We start from the raw sequence: 19,641 nt of genomic DNA on the forward strand, positions 1-19,641 counted from the left end.
TGCACACAGTAAGCGCTCAATAAATACGATTGATTGATTGATTGATTGCTTACTATGGGCAAAGCACTGTTCTAAGCGCCGGGGAGCATTGAGCAGCAGCGTGGCTCAGTGGAAAGAGCCCGGGCTTTGGAGTCGGAGGTCGTGGGTTCAAATCCCGGCTCTGCCACTTGTCAGCTGGGTGACTCTGGGCAAGTCACTTCACTTCTCTGGGCCTCAGTTCCCTCCTCTGGAAAATGGGGATTAAGACCGTGAGCCCCACCGTGGGACAACCTGATCACCTTGTAACCTCCTCAGCGCTTAGAACGGTGCTTTGCACGTAGTAAGCACTTAATAAATGCCATTATTATTATTATTATTATTATTATTAAGTGGCAGAGCCGGGGTCAGAATCCCCGCCCTTGTGAATCCCAGGCCCGTGTCCTTTCCACTGAGCCTGCTTCTGGCAAGAAGGCACCTTTATTCTATTTATTTTATTCTGTTAATATGTTCTGTTTTGTTCTCCGTCTCCCCCTTCTAGACTGTGAGCCCGCTGTTGGGTAGGGACCGTCTCTATATGTTGCCAACATGTATTTCCCAAGCGTTTAGTACAGTGCTCTGCACACAGTAAGCGCTAAATAAATATGATTGATTGATTGATTGATTGTTGGGTAGGGACCGTCTCTATATGTTGCCAACTTGGACTTCCCAAGTGCTTAGGACAGTGCTCTGCACACAGTAAGCGCTCAATAAATACGATTGATTGATTGATTGATTGATTGTTGGGTAGGGACCGTCTCTATATGTTGCCAACTTGGACTTCCCAAGTGCTTAGGACAGTGCTCTGCACACAGTAAGCGCTCAATAAATACCACTGAATGAATGAAGGCAGGGCAGCGTGGCTCAGTGGAAAGAGCCCGGGCTTGGGAGTCAGAGGTCACGGGTTTGAATCCCGGCCCCGCCACTTGTCAGCTGTGTGACTTTGGGCACGTCGCTTCACTTCTCTGGGCCTCAGTTCCCTCCTCTGTCAAATGGGGATGAAGACTGTGAGCCCCCCGGGGGACAACCGGATCACCCTGTATCCCCCAAGCGCTTAGAACAGTGCTTGGCACATAGTAAGCGCTTAACAAATCCCATCATTATTATTAAAGAATTTTTATTAGAGAAGCAGCGTGGATCAGTGGAAAGAGCGCGGGCTTGGGAGTCAAAGGTCACGGGTTTGAATTCCGGCCCCACCACTAGTCAGCTCTGCGACCTTGGGCACGTCACTTCACTTCTCTGGGCCTCAGTTCCCTCCTCTGTCAAATGGGGATGAAGACTGTGAGCCCCCCGTGGGACAACCTGATCACCTTGTATCCCCCAAGTGCTTAGAACAGTGCTTGGCACATAGTAAGCGCTTAACACATCCCATCATTATTATTAAAGAATTATTATTAGAGAAGCAGCGTAGCTCAGTGGGAAGAGCGTGGGCTTGGTAGTCAGAGGTCGTGGGTTCGAATCCCGCCTCCCCCACATGTCTGCTGGGTGACCTTGGGCAAGTCCCTTCACTTCCCTGTGCCTCAGTTCCCTCATCTGTAAAATGGGGATTAAGACTGCGTGCCCCACAAGGGCCAACCTCACCTCCTTGTATTCCCCCCAGCGCTTAGAACAGTGCTTTGCACATAGTAAGCGCTTACCAAATACCAACGTTATTATTATTATTATTATTAAGGTAGGCCCCCGGCTGCCCGGCCCCTCCGAGCGGAGCCCGAGAAATGCCACGGAAACCGCTCCCAAGGAGCCAAGGGCGCGGGCTCGGGAAATGAAAAGGGTTTTCAACTCTCTGCAGAAGCAGGTCCCCGGAGCCGGGTGCGGGGCACGGGGCCAAGGGCGCGGGGCCAAATCAGGGCCGGGCGTGCCAACGCCCAGGCTTCCCGCCCGCCCCGGCCCGGCGCCTCACGGGCCCCAGACGGGTGGCAGACGTGGGCCCGGACCAAAGGGCTGGAGGGGGCACAGATGGGTCCCAGGGGGTCCCAGGGCTCACCCTCGGCGGGGGCGCTCAGCCCATCCCCACCCCCCCCATCTCCCCTCTCGCTTAGCCCAGCTCCGGTCCCCCCTCTCCGCCCCCCCTTCTAGACTGTGAGCCCACTGTCGGGTCGGGACCGTCTCTAGATGTTGCCAACTTGGACTTCCCAAGCGCTTAGTCCAGTGCTCTGCACACAGTAAGCGCTCAGAAAATACGATCGAATGAATGAATGCTTATATGTACAGATTTATTACTCTATTCTACTTGTACATATCTATTCTATTTATTTTATTTTTGTTAATATGTTTGGTTCTGTTCTCTGTCTCCCCCTTCTAGGCTGTGAGCCCGCTGTTGGGTCGGGACCGTCTCTAGATGTTGCCAACTTGGACTTCCCAAGCGCTTAGTCCAGTGCCCTGCACACAGTAAGCGCTCGATAAATACGATTGAATGAATGAATATATGTTTATATGTTTGTACAGATTACTCTGTTTTACTTGTACATATTTATTCTATTTATTTTATTTTGTGAATACGTTTTGTTTCGTTCTCTGTCTCCCCCGTCTAGACTGTGAGCCCGCTGTCGGGTCGGGACCGTCTCTATATGTTGCCAACTTGGACTGTCCAAGCACTTAGTCCAGTGCTCTGCACAGTAAGCGCTCGATAAATACGACTGAATGAATGAATATATGTTTATATGTACAGATTTATTACTCTATTTATTCTACTTGTACATACTTATTCTATTTATTTTATTAATACTTTTCGTTTTGTTCTCTGTCTCCCCCTTCTAGACCGTGAGCCCACTGTCGGGTAGGGACCGTCTCTAGATGTTGCCAACTTGGACTTCCCAAGTGCTTAGTCCAGTGCTCTGCACACAGTAAGCGCTCGATAAAGACGATTGAATGAATGAATATATGTTTATATGTTTGTACAGATTTATTACTCTATTCTACTTGTATATACTTATTCTATTTATTTTATTAATACATTTTGTTTTGTTCTCTGTTTCCCCCTTCTAGACTGTGAGCCCACTGTCGGGTAGGGACCGTCTCTAGATGTTGCCAACTTGGACTTCCAAATCGCTTAGTACAGTGCTCTGCACACAGTAAGCGCTCGATAAATACGATTGAATGAATGAATATATGTTTACATGTTTGTGCAGATTTATTACTCTATTTTACTTGTACATATTTATTCTATTTATTTTATTTTGTTAATATGTTTTGCTTTGGTCTCTATCTCCCCCTTCTAGACTGTGAGCCCGCTGTCAGGTAGGGACCGTCTCTAGATGTTGCCAACTTGGACTTCCCAAAAGCTCAATAAATATGATTGACTGATTCATTCATTCACTCAGTTGTATTTATCAAGCGCTTACTGCGTGCAGAGCACTGTACTAAGCGCTTGGGGAAGTACAAGGAGAAGCAGCGGGGCTCAGTGGAAAAGAGCCCGGGCTCTGAAGTCAGAGGTCATGGGTTCAAATTCCGGCTCTGCCAATTGGCAGCTGGGTGATTTTGGGCAAGTCACTTCACTTCTCTGGGCCTCAGTGACCTGATCTGGAAAATGGGGATTAAGATTGTGAGCCCCCCCGTGGGACAGCCTGATCACCTTGTAACCTTCCCAGCGCTTAGAACAGTGCTTTGCACATAGTCAGCGCTTAATAAATGCTATTATTATTATTATTACAAGTTCATTCATTCATTGTCGTATTTATCGAGCACTTAACGGTGTACAGAGCACTGGACTAAGCGCTTGGGAAGTCCAAATTGGCAACATCTAGAGACGGTCCCTACCCGACAGCAGGCTCACAGTCTAGAGGGGGGAGACAGACAACAAAACAAAACATATTAACAAAATAAAATAAATAGAATAGATATGTACAAGTAAAATAGAGTAATAAATCCGTACAAACATATATACATATATTCATTCATTCAATCGTATTCATTGAGCGCTTATTGTGTGCAGAACACTGTGCTAAGCGCTTGGGAAGTACAAGTTGGCAACATACAGAGACGGTCCCTACCCGACAGCGAGCTCACAGTCTAGAAGGGGGAGACCGACAACAAAACATATTAACCAAATAAAATAAACAGAATAAGCACGTACGAGTAAAATAAATAGAGTAATAAATCCGTGCAAGCATATATACGCATATTCATTCATTCAATCATATTTATTGAGCGCTTACTGTGTGCAGAGCACTGTACTAAGCGCTTGGGAAGTCCAAGTTGGCAACAGATAGAGACGGTCCGGTGCTGTGGGGAAGGGAAGGACGTAAGGCGGGGGGGATGGACCTTGCATCTACCCCAGCACTTGGAACAATGCTCAGCACATAGTAAGCGCTTAGCAAATACCATCATTATTCTTATTACAAGGTCATTAGCTTATTATTCTTCACTCATTCATTCATTCAATCATATTTATTGAGCGCTTACTGCGTGCAGAGCACTGGACTAAGTGCTTGGGAAGTCCAAGTTAGCAACATCTAGAGACGGTCCCTACCCAACAGAGGGCTCACAGTCAATCAATCAATCAATCGTATTTATTGAGCGCTTACTGTGTGCAGAGCACTGGACTAAGCGCTTGGGAAGCCAAGTTGGCAACATCTAGAGACGGTCCCTACCCAACAGTGGGCTCACAGTCTAAAAGGGGGAGACAGACAACAAAGCAAAACATATTAAAACAATAAAATAGAATAAATATGTACAAGTAAAATAGAGTAATAAATCTGTACAAACATATATGCATATATTCATTCATTCAATCGTATTTATTGAGTGCTTACTGCGTGCAGAGCACTGGACTAAGCACTTGGGAAGTCCAAGTTGGCAACATCTAGAGACGGTCCCTACCCAACAGTGGGCTCACAGTCAATCAATCAATCAATCAATCGTATTTATTGAGCACTTATTGTGTGCAGAGCACTGGACTAAGCGCTTAGGAAGTCCATGTTGGCAACATATAGAGACGGTCCCTACCCAACAGTGGGCTCACAGTCTAAAAGGGGGAGACAGAGAACAAAACCAAACATACTAACAAAATAAAATACACAGAATAGATATGTACAAGTTAGAGTAATAAATAGAGTGATATTCAAGAGTAATAGCGCAATATTCAAGACCAAATACCCCAACTCTTTATAACGCCCAATAAAAATGAGAATAATGAATTGCCTCCGAGAACCGCATGGTATTACGAGTGAGATTTGCAGTACGCTTAGAGTAATAAATAGAGTAATATTCAAGAGCAATAGAGTAATATTCAAGACCAAATACTCTAACTCTTTATAAAAAGGAGAATAATGACTTGCCTCAGAGAACCGCATGGTATTACGAGTGAGATTTGCAGTATGCGTATCTTATACCCTGCACGAGCAAAATTAGTCACTTGAGATTCATCTGTGGAAATTTTGGAAACATTCCTCCTTTCATTCATTCATCATTCAGTCTAGCATAATCTAGAATCTAGAATATTATTATTATTATTATTAATAATAAAGGTGGGCAGGGCAGCCCGGGCCTGAGCTCACCCCTTGGAAATATTCATCCTTTCGTTCATTCATCATTCAGTCTGGAATAATCCAGAATCTAGAATATTATCATTCTTATTATTAATAAAGGTGGGCAGGGCAGCCCGGGCCTGAGCTCACCCCTTGGAAATATTCATCCTTTCGTTCATTCATCATTCAGTCTAGCATAATCTAGAATCTCTAATATTATCATTATTATTATTAATAAAGGTGGGCAGGGCAGCCCGAGCCTGAGCTCACCCCTTGGAAATATTCATCCTTTCGTTCATTCATCATTCAGTCTGGAATAATCTAGAATCTAGAATATTATTATTATTATTATTAATAAAGGTGGGCAGGGCAGCCCGGGCCTGAGCTCACCCCTCACCCAGGGGTGGCCCAGGAGGCAGGACCCTGTGAGCCTGTTTTAGAAATGTGAGCCCACTGTTGGGTAGGGACTGTCTCTATATGATGCCAACTTGGACTTCCCAAGCGCTTAGTACAGTGCTCTGCACACAGTAAGCGCTCAATCAGTACGATTGATGATGATGACCCCCTTGCCAGCAGCTGCCTCGGGGGCCCCCCGGTGAGGCGTGGCAAGCCCCCCGCCCACCCCACTGGCCAGGGGCTTATCAGCCAGGTGCCAGCTGCGGCCTGGGAAGAGGGGGGAGGGAAGAGGGACTGAAAGAGACGCCCCTTCTGCCCCGTCTGAGACCACTCCCGTCCCTCCACCCTTGTGGCCCCCTTCAAGGGGAAGCCCCCGGGCCGGGGACCCTAAAGGTGGGAAGAAGCGGGGGGAAGGGAACCCGGCCCCCCCACCCCCTCAGCCCCAAGAGGTCCAAAGCCATTCATTCAATCCTATTTATTAATAATAATGATGGCATCTGTTAAGCGCTCACTATGTGCAAAGCGCCGTTCTAAGCGCTGGGGGGGATACAAGGTGATCTTCTAGACTGGGAGCCCACTGTTGGGTCGGGGCCGTCTCTCTATGTGGCCAACTTGGACTTCCCAAGCGCTTAGTACAGTGCTCTGCACACGGTAAGCGCTCAATAAATACGACTGATTGATCAGGTTGTCCCACGTGGGGCTCACAGTCTTAATCCCCATTTTCCAGATGAGGGGACTGAGGCTCAGAGAAGTGAAGTGTCTTGACCAAGGTCACAAAGAAGACACGTGGCGGAGCCGGGATTCGAACACATGACCTCTGACCTCAAAGCCCGTGCTCTTTCCACTGAGCCACGCTACTTCTCCATTATTATTTTTTAATGGCATTTATTAAGCACTTACTATGTACAAAGCACTGTTCTAAGCGCTGGGGAGGTTACAAGGTGATCAGCCTGTCCCACGTGGGGCTCACAGTCTTACTCCCCATTTTCCAGATGAGGTAACTGAGGCTCAGAGAAGTGAAGCGACTTGCCCAAGGTCACACAGCAGACAGGTGGCGGAGCAGGGATTCGAACCCATGACCTCTGACTCCAAAGCCCGGGCTCTTTCCACTGAGCCACGCTGCTTCTCCATTATTCATCATCATCAATCGCATTTATTGAGCGCTTACTGTGTGCAGAGCACTGTACTAAGCGCTTGGGAAGTACAAGTTGGCAACATCTAGTCCTCACTCTTCCTCTGTCCCCATTTTATTTGCACATATTTATTCTATTTATTTTATTTTGTTAATGTTTGGTTTTGTTCTCTGTCTCCCCCTTCTAGACCGTGAGCCCACTGTTGGGTAGGGACCGGCTCTAGATGTTGCCAACTTGGACTTCCCAAGCGCTTAGTACAGTGCTCTCCCTCCACCCTTGCGGCCCTCTTCAAGGGGAAGCCCACGGGCCGGAGACCCTAAAGGTGGGAAGAGGACGGGGGAAAGGGAACCCGGCCCCCTCCCTCCCTCAGCCCTAAGAGGTACAAAGTCATTCATTCATTCGTTCAATCGTATTTATTGAGCGCTTACTGTGTGCAGAGCACTGGACTAAGCGCTTGGGAAGTCCAAGTTGGCAACATCTAGTCCTCACTCTTCCTCTGTCCCCATTTCATTTGTACATATTTATTCTATTTATTTTATTTCGTCCGATATCCCCCTTCTAGACTGTGAGCCCGCTGTTGGGTAGGGACCGGCTCTAGATGTTGCCAACTTGGACTTCCCGAGTGCTTAGTACAGTGCTCTGCACGCAGTAAGCGCTCAATAAATACGATTGAATGAATAAATAAATGAATGAATCCCACACGTGGGCACGGGCAGAGTTTCCCCTTCCTCAGGTCCAGGGACCAGCGCCTGTCCGTCCATCCAAAGCGGCATGGCTCAGTGGAAAGAGCCCGGGCTTTGGAGTCCAAGGTCAGGGGTTCAAATCCCGACTCCGCCAATTGTCAGCTGTATGACTCTGGGCGAGTCACTTCAATCAATCAATCAATCAATCGTATTTATTGAGCACTTACTGTGTGCAGAATGAATGAACTTCTCTGTGCCTCAGTTCCCTCATCTGTAAAATGGGGATTAAGACTGTGAGCCCCCCGTGGGACAACCTGATCACCTTGTAAGCTCCCCAGCGCTTAGAACAGTGCTTTGCACATAGTAAGCGCTTAATAAATGACATTATTATTATTATTATTCTCTGGGTCTCAGTTCCCTCATCTGTAAAATGGGGATTAAGACTGTGAGCCCCCCATGGGACAACCTGATCTCTTTGTAACCTTTCCAGTGCTTAGAACAGTGCACTGCACATAGTAACTGCTTAATAAATGCCATTATTATTATTATTATTATTATTATTATTCTCTGGGCCTCAGTTACCTCACGTGCAAAAAGGGGATGAAGACTGTGAGCCCCCCGTGGGACAACCACATCACCTCGTAACCTCCCCAGCGCTTAGAACAGTGCACTGCACATAGTAAGCGCTTAATAAATGCCATTATTATTATTATTATTATTCTCTGGGCCTCAGTTACCTCATCTGGAAAATGGGGATTAAGACTGTGAGCCCCCCGTGGGACAACCTGATCTCTTTGTAACCTCTCCAGCGCTTAGAACAGTGCTTTGCACATAGTAAGCGCTTAATAAATGCCATTATTATTATTATTATTATTCTCTGGGCCTCAGTTCCCTCATCTGCAAAATGAGGATGAAGACTGTGAGCCCCCCGTGGGACAACCTGATCACCTTGTAACCTCCCCAGCGCTTAGAACAGTGCACTGCACATAGTAAGCGCTTAATAAATGCCATTATTATTATTCTCTGGGCCTCAGTTGTCTCACGTGCAAAAAGGGGATGAAGACTGTGAGCCCCCCGTGGGACAACCGCATCACCTTGTAACCTCCCCAGCGCTTAGAACAGTGCACTGCACATAGTAAGCGCTTAATAAATGCCATCATCATTACCATTATTACTACAGAGACACGACGCACCCTCATCTCATCGCACTGCTGTCCCGCTCCTTCTTAATCCACTCCGAAAACTGGTTTGGAAGGCCGTGGCTGGGACCGCCGCTCCGCGGGAGAGGCACGGAGAATCCATCCATCGTATTTATTGAGCGCTTACTGTGTGCAGGGCACTGTACTAAGCGCTTGGGAAGGACAAGTTGGCAGCCCCGAAGCCCGGCGCTTCCAGAGGCCAAGCGGGCACCGCGGCTGCCCCGTCCCGCCCTGGCCGCCGGGTAGCAATCAATCAATCAATCAATCGTATTTATTGAGCGTTTACTGTGTGCAGAGCACTGTACTAAGCGCTTGGGAAGTACAAGTTGGCAACATGTAGAGACAGTCCCGAGCACCACCTGATTCACTCCCCGCTCCAAACCGCCTGAGCCCACCCCCGTAGCAACCCCATCTGGAGTCTAAACAGTCCATTGTTGTCCGTCCGTCTCTGCAGTAGACTGGACGGCGGGCACGGTGCTACCCGCTACCCGCCACCCGCCGCCGACCTCAAACCCCTCTGCCTCCTCGGGGACCCGGGGGCGAATCTCGCCGTCCGTTCCCACAACATCCACGCCCTCCGTACTGCTACTGCGGTCCTCGACCCTCAATCAATCGTATTTACTGAGCGCTTACTGTGTGCAGAGCACTGTGCTAAGCGCTTGGGAAGCCCAAGTTGGCAACACATAGAGACGGTCCCTACCCAACAGTGGGCTCGCAGTCTAGAAGACTCGAAGACCCTCGGCGCCAAGCAGTCCCCCCCGCCCCGCCGATTCCTGTATCCGTAAAAAAAGCACTCGATAGAATGACTCGATTCCTCCTCCCGAGGAAAGGGGAGGATCACCCTTCATTCTCCCGTCAATCGCATTTACTGAGCGCTGTACTGAGCGCTTGGGAGAGTAATAATAATAATAATAATGGTATATATTAAGCGCTTCCTATGTGCAAAGCACTGTTCTAAGCGCTGCGGAGGTGACAAGGTGATCAGGTTGTCCCACGGGGGGCTCACAGTCTTAATCCTCATTTTTCAGATGAGGTGTCTGAGGACCAGAGAAGTGAAGTGACTTGCCCAAAGTCACACAGCTGACATATGGCTCTCCATCCCCCCATCTTACCCCCTTCCCTTCCCCACAGCACCTGTGTATATGTATATATGTTTGTACATATTTATTACTCTATTTATTTATCTAACTTGTACATATCTATTCTATTTATTTTATTTTGTTAGTATGTTTGGTTCTGTTCTCTATCTCCCCCTTCTAGACTGTGAGCCTGCTGTTGGGTAGGGACCGTCTCTGTATGTTGCCAACTTGGACTTCCCAAGCGCTTAGTCCAGTGCTCTGCACACAGTAAGCGCTCAATACGATTGATTGATTGATCTTACCCCCTTCCCTTCCCCACAGCACCTGTATACATGTATATATGTTTGTACATATTTATTACTCTATCTTATTTGTACATATCTATTCTACTTATTTTATTTTGTTAGTATTTTGGTTTTGTTCTCTGTCTCCCCCTTCTAGACTGTGAGCCCGCTGTTTGGGAAGGGATCCTCTTCATATGTTGCCAACTTGGACTTCGCAAGCGCTTAGTACAGTGCTCTGCACACATTAAGTGCTCAAGATGATTGATTGATTGATCTTACCCCCTTCCCTTCCCCACAGCACCTGTATATATGTATATATGTTTGTACATATTTATTACTCTATTTATTTATTTATTTATCTTGCTTGTACATATCTATTCTATTTATTTTCTTTTGTTAGTGTGTTTGGTTTTGTTCTCTGTCTCCCCCTTCTAGACTGTGAGCCCGCTGTTGGGTAGGGACTGTCTCTCTATGTTGCCAACTTGTACTGCCCAAGCGCTTAGTACAGTGCTCTGCACACAGTAAGCACTCAATAAATACGATTGATTGATTGATTGATTCTCTGTCTCCCCCTTCTAGACTGTGAGCCCACTGTCGGGTAGGGACCGTCCCTCTATGCTGCCAACTAGGACTTCCCAAGCGCTTAGTACAGTGCTCTGCACACAGTAAGCGCTCAATAAATACAATTGATTGATTGATTGATTCTCTGTCACCCCCTTCTAGACTGTGAGCCCACCGTTGGGTAGGGACCGTCTCTCTATGTTGCCAACTTGGACTTCCCAAGCGCTTAGTCCAGTGCTCTGCACACAGTAAGCGCTCAATAAATACGATTGATTGACTGATTCTCTGTCTCCCCCTTCTAGACTGTGAGCCCACCGCTGGGTAGGGACTGTCTCTCTATGTTGCCAACTTGGACTTCCCAAGCGCTTAGTCCAGTGCTCTGCACACAGTAAGCGCTCAATAAATACGATTGATTGATTGATTGATTGATTCTCTGTCTCCCCCTTCTAGCCTGTGAGCCCACTGCTGGGTAGGGACCGTCTCTCTATGCTGCCAACTTGGACTTCCCAAGCGCTTAGTCCAGTGCTCTGCACACAGTAAGCACTCAATAAATACGATTGATTGATTGATTGATTGATTCTCTGTCTCCCCCTTCTAGCCTGTGAGCCCACTGCTGGGTAGGAACTGTCTCTCTATGTTGCCAACTTGGACTTCCCAAGCGCTTAGTCCAGTGCTCTGCACACAGTAAGCGCTCAATAAATACGATTGATTGACTGATTCTCTGTCTCCCCCTTCTAGACTGTGAGCCCACTGTCGGGTAGGGACCGTCTCTCTACGTTGCCAACTCGGACTTCCCAAGCGCTTAGTCCAGTGCTCTGCACACAGTAAGCGCTCAATAAATACGATTGATTGATTGACTGATTCTCTGTCTCCCCCTTCTAGACTGTGAGCCCACTGCCGGGTAGGGACCGTCTCTCTACGCTGCCAACTCGGACTTCCCAAGCGCTTAGTCCAGTGCTCTGCACACAGTAAGCGCTCAATAAATACAACTGACTGATTGATTCTCTGTCTCCCCCTTCTAGACTGCGAGCCCACTGTCGGGTAGGGACTGTATATGTCGCCAACTCGGACTTCCCAAGCGCTTAGTCCAGTGCTCTGCACCCAGTAAGCGCTCAATAAATACAACTGATTGATTGACCTCCGACTCCAAAGCCCGGGCTCTTTCCCCTGAGCCTCGCTGCCTCCCCACCACGGAGCAAAGAACGGACATTCCCCAAAGGAGGGTGGTGGGGGGCGTTGAGTCTAGCCCCCCGCCCCGGCCCCCGGGGGCCCGCCACTTACCGAGAGAGAGGGGCACAGTGATCATACGGGCGGTGGCTTGCGGGGAGCAGTTGATCTGGCACAGCATCAAAGCCCGGGCACCTGGGGGAGAGGAGAGGGTGAGGGTGGGCACTAGACTGAACGCCGCTGCCCCGGCGGTCCCGGGGGGCGGCCGGGCCTGCGGGATTCATTCATTCATTCATTCATTCATCCAGTCGTATTTATTGAGCGCTTCCTGTGTGCGGCGAGATGGCAGACAAAGAACAGGCCGGGGGCCAGGCAACAACTGGTCGGTCAGCCCTTCCCCGGGCCCCCGGTGCCGCCTGTCCACCTGTCGCACCGCGCCCACCAGCCCGGGGGCTCGGGGGCCCGCTTGGGGGGGGAGGGATCGCCGCAGTGGAAAGAGCCCGGGCTTTGGAGTCCGAAGTCACGGGTTCGAATCCCCGCTCCGCCACGTGTCTGCTGTGCGACCCGGGGCCAGTCACTTCCCTTCTCTGAGCCTCAGTTCCCTCATCTGTACATGGGGGTTGACTGTGAGCCCCACGTGGGACAACCTGATCATGGTGGCTCAGTGGGAAAGAGCCCGGGCTTTGGAGTCAGAGGGCATGGGTTCGAATATCGGCTCTGCCACTTAGCTGTGTGACTTTGGGCAAGTCACTTCACTTCTCTGGGCCTCAGTTCCCTCATCTGGAAAATGGGGATGAAGACTGTAAGCCCCACGTGGGACAACCTCATCACCTTGTATCCCCACAGCGCTTAGAACAGGGCTTTGCATACAGTAAGCGCTTAATAAATGCCATTATTATTATCCCCCCAGCGCTTAGAACAGTGCTTTGCACATAGTAAGCACTTAACAAATGCCAACATTATTATTATTATTAATAATAATAATAATAAATATGATTGATTTACCCCGCTCTGGGGTAGCGGGGCTCAGCGGAAAGAGCCTGGCCTTTGGAGTCCGAGGTCACAGGTTCGAATCCCCGCTCCGCCACGTGTCTGCTGTGCGACCCGGGGCCAGTCACTTCCCTTCTCTGAGCCTCAGTTCCCTCATCTGTACATGGGGGTTGACTGTGAGCCCCACGTGGGACAACCTGATCATGGTGGCTCAGTGGGAAAGAGTCCGGGCTTTGGAGTCAGAGGGCATGGGTTCGAATATCGGCTCTGCCACTTAGCTGTGTGACTTTGGGCAAGTCACTTCACTTCTCTGGGCCTCAGTTCCCTCATCTGTAAAATGGGGATGAAGACTGCGAGCCCCACGTGGGACAACCTCATCACCTTGTATCCCCACAGTGCTTAGAACAGTGCTTTGCATATAGTAAGCGCTTAATAAATGCCATTATTATTATCCCCCCAGCGCTTAGAACAGTGCTTTGCACATAGTAAGCACTTAACAAATGCCAACATTATTATTATTATTATTATTAATAATAATAAATATGATTGATTTACCCCGCTCTGGGGTAGCGGGGCTCAGCGGAAAGAGCCTGGCCTTTGGAGTCCGAGGTCACGGGTTCGAATCCCGGCTCCGCCACGTGTCTGCTGTGCGACCCGGGGCCAGTCACTTCACTTCTCTGAGCCTCAGTTCCCTCATCTGTAAACTGGGGATTAACTGTGAGCCCCACGTGGGACAACCTGATCACGGTGGCTCAGTGGGAAAGAGCCCGGGCTTTGGAGTCAGAGGGCATGGGTTCGAATCTCCGCTCCGCCACTTGTCAGCTGTGTGACTTTGGGCAGGTCACTTCACTTCTCTGTGCCTCAGTTCCCTCATCTGGAAAATGGGGATGAAGACTGCGAGCCCCACGTGGGACAACCTCATCACCTTGTATCCCCACAGCGCTTAGAACAGTGCTTTGCATATAGTAAGCGCTTAATAAATGCCATTATTATTATCCCCCCCAGCGCTTAGAACAGTGCTTTGCACATAGTAAGCGCTTAACAAATGCCATCATCATTATTATATTATTATTAATAAATACGATTGATTTACCCCGCTCTGGGGTAGCGGGGCTCAGTGGAAAGAGCCCGGGCTTTGGAGTCCGAGGTCACGGGCTCGAATCCCGGCTCCGCCACATGTCTGCTGTGTGACCTGGGGCCAGTCACTTCACTTCTCTGAGCCTCATCTGTAAACTGGGGACTGACGGTGAGCCCCACGTGGGACAACCCGATCATGTTATATCCCCCCCAGCGCTTAGAACAGTGCTTTGCACATACTAAGCGCTTAGCAAATGCCATCATTATTATTATGATTATGACATTTGCCCACCATTTCCTGGGGGGCCACCCGTGGGCAGGCTCCAGGGTCTTCCGTTCCTTTCCGTAACAAAAGGGCAAAGTTGGAGCTGCTACGGCGGCAATTCCTGTCCTTTCCCGCCCCCCAAGAGCCCCTCAGCTCTCGCTGACCCCCGGGGGCCCACGGTCAAGCCCCCCCACCCAATCTCCCGACCCTCGGCCAAGTGATGGAGACGGGGTGGGCCGGGCCGGAGTTTCCATGGCGACCCAGGCGGGGAGACCATTTTGTGGCCCCTGGGGTGGGCCAGTCCACAGCCGGTCGATGTACGGAGCGCTTCCTGTGGGCACAGCACCGTGGCCCTCAGGTCCTGGGCACGCACGCAGGGGCGGTAAACTGAGTCACCAGCAGAGGTTGGGGGCCGGTCTCCCAGGAAGGTGCCGATGTAGGGCACGCTTCCTGTGGGCAGAGCACCGTGGCCCTCAGGGCCTGGGCACGCATGCAGGGGCGGTAAACTGAGTCACGAGCAGAGGTTGGGGGCCGGTCGGCCAACCGGGCTGGACTCCGGGCTCAGCCCGCCGGCTGCTCCTGGCAGAGCCAGGAAAGTCGTTTTTTCCCTGGGAAGGAGCAGGGTAGGGGGACGGCATGGCGGGGACAGCTGGGACAGAGGGGAGGGGGGCAGTCTCTCCTGCCCGGCCCCAGCCCACCCGTGAGCCCACGCGGTCCAAAGAGGGCACCGAGTGACTTCCGTGGGCACCAGGCCGGGTGATAGCGGGCATCGGGCCTAACCCTGCCCTCGGGGAGCTTGCAGTCGGGCAGCAGGGCGGGCATGCAGGCGCCTGGAGGTTATTCCCGGCTGGCAGGCGTGGGGGATTTAAGCATACGGGGGCCGTGCCAGCCCATCCCCTGGCAGCCCCCGCGTCCAGATAACCAGGCAAGGTTGGCAACCTCGGAACAGGGAGCTCATAAAACTAATAATAATAGCATCTATTAAGCGCCTAGAACAGTGCTTTGCACATAGTAAGCGCTTAACAAATGCCATTATTATTACTTTATTATTATTATTAAGCGCTTACTATGTGCAAAGCACTGTTCTAAGCACTGGGGAGATTATAGAGACGGTCCCTACCCAACAGTGGGCTCACAGTCTAGAAGGGGGAGACAGAACAAAACCAAACATATTAACGGGATAAAATAAACAGAATAAATATGTACAAGTAAAATAAATCAATGAATATTCATTCATTCATCCAATCGTATTTATTGTGTGCTTCCTTCCTTCAATAGTATTTATCGAGCGCTTACTGTGTGCAGAGCACTGTACTGAGCGCTTGGGAAGTACAAGTCGACAACATACAGAGACGGTCCCTACTTAACCACTCAATTCACTCATTCCTTCTTCCTTCCCTTCCTTCAATCGTATTTACTGAGCGCTTACCGTGTGCAGAGCACTGGACTAAGCGCTTGGGAAGTCCAAGCCGGCAACATATAGAGACGGTCCCGACCCAACCACTCAATTCACTCATTCCTTCTTCCTTTCCTTCCTTTAATCGTATTTATCGAGCGCTTACTGTGCGCACAGCACTGGACTGAGCGCTTGGGAAGTCCAAGCCGGCAACATATAGAGACGGTCCCGACCCAACCACTCAATTCACTCATTCCTTCTTCCTTTCCTTCCTTCAATCGTATTTATCGAGCGCTTACTGTGTGCAGAGAGCACTGGACTAAGCGCTTGGGAAGTCCAAGTCGGCAACATCTAGAGACGGTCCCTGCCCAACAATAAAGTGAATGAATAAATACGATTGAATGAATGAATGAAAACAGCCGGGGAGCCCCCCATCACCGCCCAAACCACTTCTCCCTCCGGCTTCCTATTCTATTTATTTTATTTTGTTAGTATGTTTGGTTTTGTTCTCCGTCTCCCCCTTTTAGACTGTGAGCCCACTGTTGGGTAGGGACTGTCTCTAGATGTTGCCAACGGACTTCCCAAGCGCTTAGTCCAGTGCTCTGCACACAGTAAGCACTCAATAAATACAATTGATTGATTGTGCCAACGCTGCCATCCGCCAGCCCCTCTTGAGGCCCAGGATTTCCGAAGTCCGGTCCCTCGAAACGGCTCCGTGCTTCCCGGTCGGGCTCAGCACCCCGGCTCCTGCCCACCCGCCCTCGCTCCTGGTGGGCCCTGTGCCCACCCCCAGCCCCTGGCGAGTGGTCCTGGAGAGGAGTACTGGATGGCACAGGGTGGGGGAATGACTGGTGGTTGGCACGCCCGCGGGCCCTCGGCCTTACGCGTGCCCGCGTTCTCCCACGCCTCCGGCCCTGCTGGCATCCTGCCCGGTGACTAACAGCAGGCTCGCCCGCTGCCAGCAGCAGCCCATACCGGGCACCTCCACCCACCCCGAGCCGGCCGGCCGGAAACGGGCCACCGAGCCGGCCTCCCTTAATAACAATGATGGCATTTATTAAGCGCTTACTACGTGCAAAGCACCGTTCTAAGCGCTGGGGAGGTTCCAAGGTGATCGGGTTGTCCCGCGGGGGACTCACAATCTTCACCCCCATTTTCCAGATGAGGGAACTGAAGCCCGGAGAAGTGAAGTGACCTGCCCAAAGTCACCCAGCTGACAAGGGGCGGCGCCGGGATTTGAACCCGTGACCTCTGACTCCAAAGCCCGGGCTCTTTCCACTGAGCTATGCTGGTTCTCTGCTCCCTTTCAGTCATTCATTCAATCGGATTTATTGAGCGCTTACTGTGGGCAGAGCGCTGGACGAAGCGCTTGGGAAGTCCAAGTTGGCAACATATAGAGACGGTCCCTACCCAACATTCATTCATTCAATCGTATTTATTGAGTGCTTACTGTGTGCACAGCACTGGACGAAGCGCTTGGGAAGTCTAAGTTGGCAACATATAGAGACGGTCCCTACCCGACAGTGGGTTCACAGTCTAGAAGGGGGAGACGGAGAACCAAACAAAACATATTAACAATATAAAATAAATGGAATAAATATGTACAAACAAAATAAATAAATAGAGTCAGAAGGTGATGGTCCCTACCCAACAGTGGGTTCACAGTCAAGAAGGGGGAGACGGAGAACAAAACAAAATGTATTAACAAATAAAATAAATAGAATAAATATGTACAAACTAAATAAATAGAGTCAGAAGGTGATGGTCCCTACCCAACAGTGGGTTCACAGTCTAGACGGAGGAGACAGAGAACCAAACAAAACGTATTAACAAAATAAAACAAATGGAATAAGTATGTACAAACAAAATAAATAAATAGAGTCAGAAGGTGATGGTCCCTACCCAACAGTGGGTTCACAGTCTAGAAGGGGGAGACGGAGAACAAAACAAAACATATTAACAAAATAAAATAAATGGAATAAATAGGTACAAACAAAATAAATAGAGTCAGAAGGTGATGGTCCCTACCCAACAGTGGGTTCACAGTCTAGAAGGGGGAGACGGAGAACAAAACAAAACAGATTAACAAAATAAAATAAATAGAATAAATATGTACAAACAAAATAAATAGAGTCAGAAGGTGATGGTCCCTACCCAACAGTGGGTTCACAGTCTAGAAGTGGGAGACAGAGAACCAAACCAAACATATTAACAAAATAAAATAAATGGAATAAATATGTACAAACAAAATAAATAAATAAATAGAGTCAGAAGGTGATGGTCCCTACCCAAGAGTGGGTTCACAGTCCAGACGGGGGAGACGGAGAACAAAACATATTAACAAAATAAAATAAATGGAATAAATATATACAAACAAAATAAATAGAGTCAGAAGGTGATGGTCCCTACCCAACAGTGGGTTCACAGTCTAGAAGGGGGAGACGGAGAACAAAACAAAACGTATTAACAAAATAAAATAAATAGAATAAATATGTACAAACAAAATAAATAGAGTCAGAAGGTGATGGTCCCTACCCAACAGTGGGTTCACAGTCTAGAAGTGGGAGACAGAGAACCAAACCAAACATATTAACAAAATAAAATAAATGGAATAAATATGTACAAACAAAATAAATAAATAAATAGAGTCAGAAGGTGATGGTCCCTACCCAAGAGTGGGTTCACAGTCTAGAAGGGGGAGACGGAGAACAAAACAAAACGTATTAACAAAATAAAATAAATGGAATACATATGTACAAACAAAATAAATAAATAAATAGAGTCAGAAGGTGATGGTCCCTACCCAAGAGTGGGTTCACAGTCCAGACGGGGGAGACGGAGAACAAAACATATTAACAAAATAAAATAAATGGAATAAATATATACAAACAAAATAAATAAATAAATAGAGTCAGAAGGTGATGGTCCCTACCCAACAGTGGGTTCACAGTCTAGAAGGGGGAGACGGAGAACAAAACAAAACGTATTAACAAAATAAAATAAATGGAATAAATGTGTACAAACAAAATAAATAAACAAATAGAGGCAGAAGGTGATGGTCCCTACCCAACAGTGGGTTCACAGTCTAGAAGGGGGAGATGGAGAACAAAACTTATTAATAAAATAAATGGACTAAATATGTACAAACAAAATAAATAAACAGAGTCAGAAGGTGATGATGCCTACCCAACAGTGGGTTCACAGTCTAGATGGGGGAGACGGAGAACAAAACAAAACATATTAACAAAATAAAATAAATGGAATAAATATGTACATACAAAATAAATAGAGTCAGAAGGGGATGGGTCCTAATCTCAACTCGGCCCACTTGCCTGCTACGTGGCCTTGGGCTAGTCATTCCACTTCTCTGGGCCTCAATTAGCTCACCTGTAAAATGGGGATTAAGACTGGGAGCCCCACGTGGGACGGGGACTGCGTCCAACCCGATTCGCTTGTATCCACCCCCGTGTTTAGGACAGTGCCTGACACATAGTAAGCGCTTAACAAATACCGCTACTATTATTATCGGTGAATACCCCCATGCGGAAAGGACCCGTCCATTCGCGAGCGTGGGCACGCACACAGAGCGCACGCTCACGGATACACCGTGATAGAGAAGCAGCTTGGCTCGGTGGAAAGAGCCCGGGCTTTGGAGTCCGAGGTCACGGGTTCAAATCCCGGCTCTGCCAATTGTCAGCTTTGGGCAAGTGACTTCTCTGGGCCTCAGTTCCCTCACCTGTAAAATGGGGATGAAGACCGTGAGCCCCCCGGGGGGCAACCTGATCACCTTGTAACCTCCCCAGCGCTTGGAACGGTGCTTTGCACATAGTAAGCGCTTAATAAATGCCATTATTATTATTATTATTATTACACCGCCTGCCCCTGTGGGCCGTCTAGACGAGGCATGGCCTAATGGGTGTAGAGCGTCTGA

The 19,641-nt window shown here is 49.0% G+C and overlaps 1 protein-coding gene across 1 annotated transcript in view; it reads right to left on the reverse strand.

Annotated features, from left to right (window-relative positions):
- HIC2 (HIC ZBTB transcriptional repressor 2) overlaps positions 1 to 19,641 on the reverse strand; it is a 74,093-nt gene that overhangs the window by 33,534 nt on the left and 20,918 nt on the right. The window contains exon 2 of the mRNA XM_038763188.1: positions 12,097 to 12,177. The gene's annotated coding sequence lies outside the window, so the exon portion shown is untranslated. The remainder of the gene's footprint in view (positions 1 to 12,096; positions 12,178 to 19,641) is intronic.

The sequence above is a fragment of the Tachyglossus aculeatus genome, chromosome 21 (genome assembly GCF_015852505.1).
Source record: "Tachyglossus aculeatus isolate mTacAcu1 chromosome 21, mTacAcu1.pri, whole genome shotgun sequence".
In the NCBI taxonomy this organism is placed as follows: Eukaryota; Metazoa; Chordata; class Mammalia; order Monotremata; family Tachyglossidae; genus Tachyglossus; species Tachyglossus aculeatus.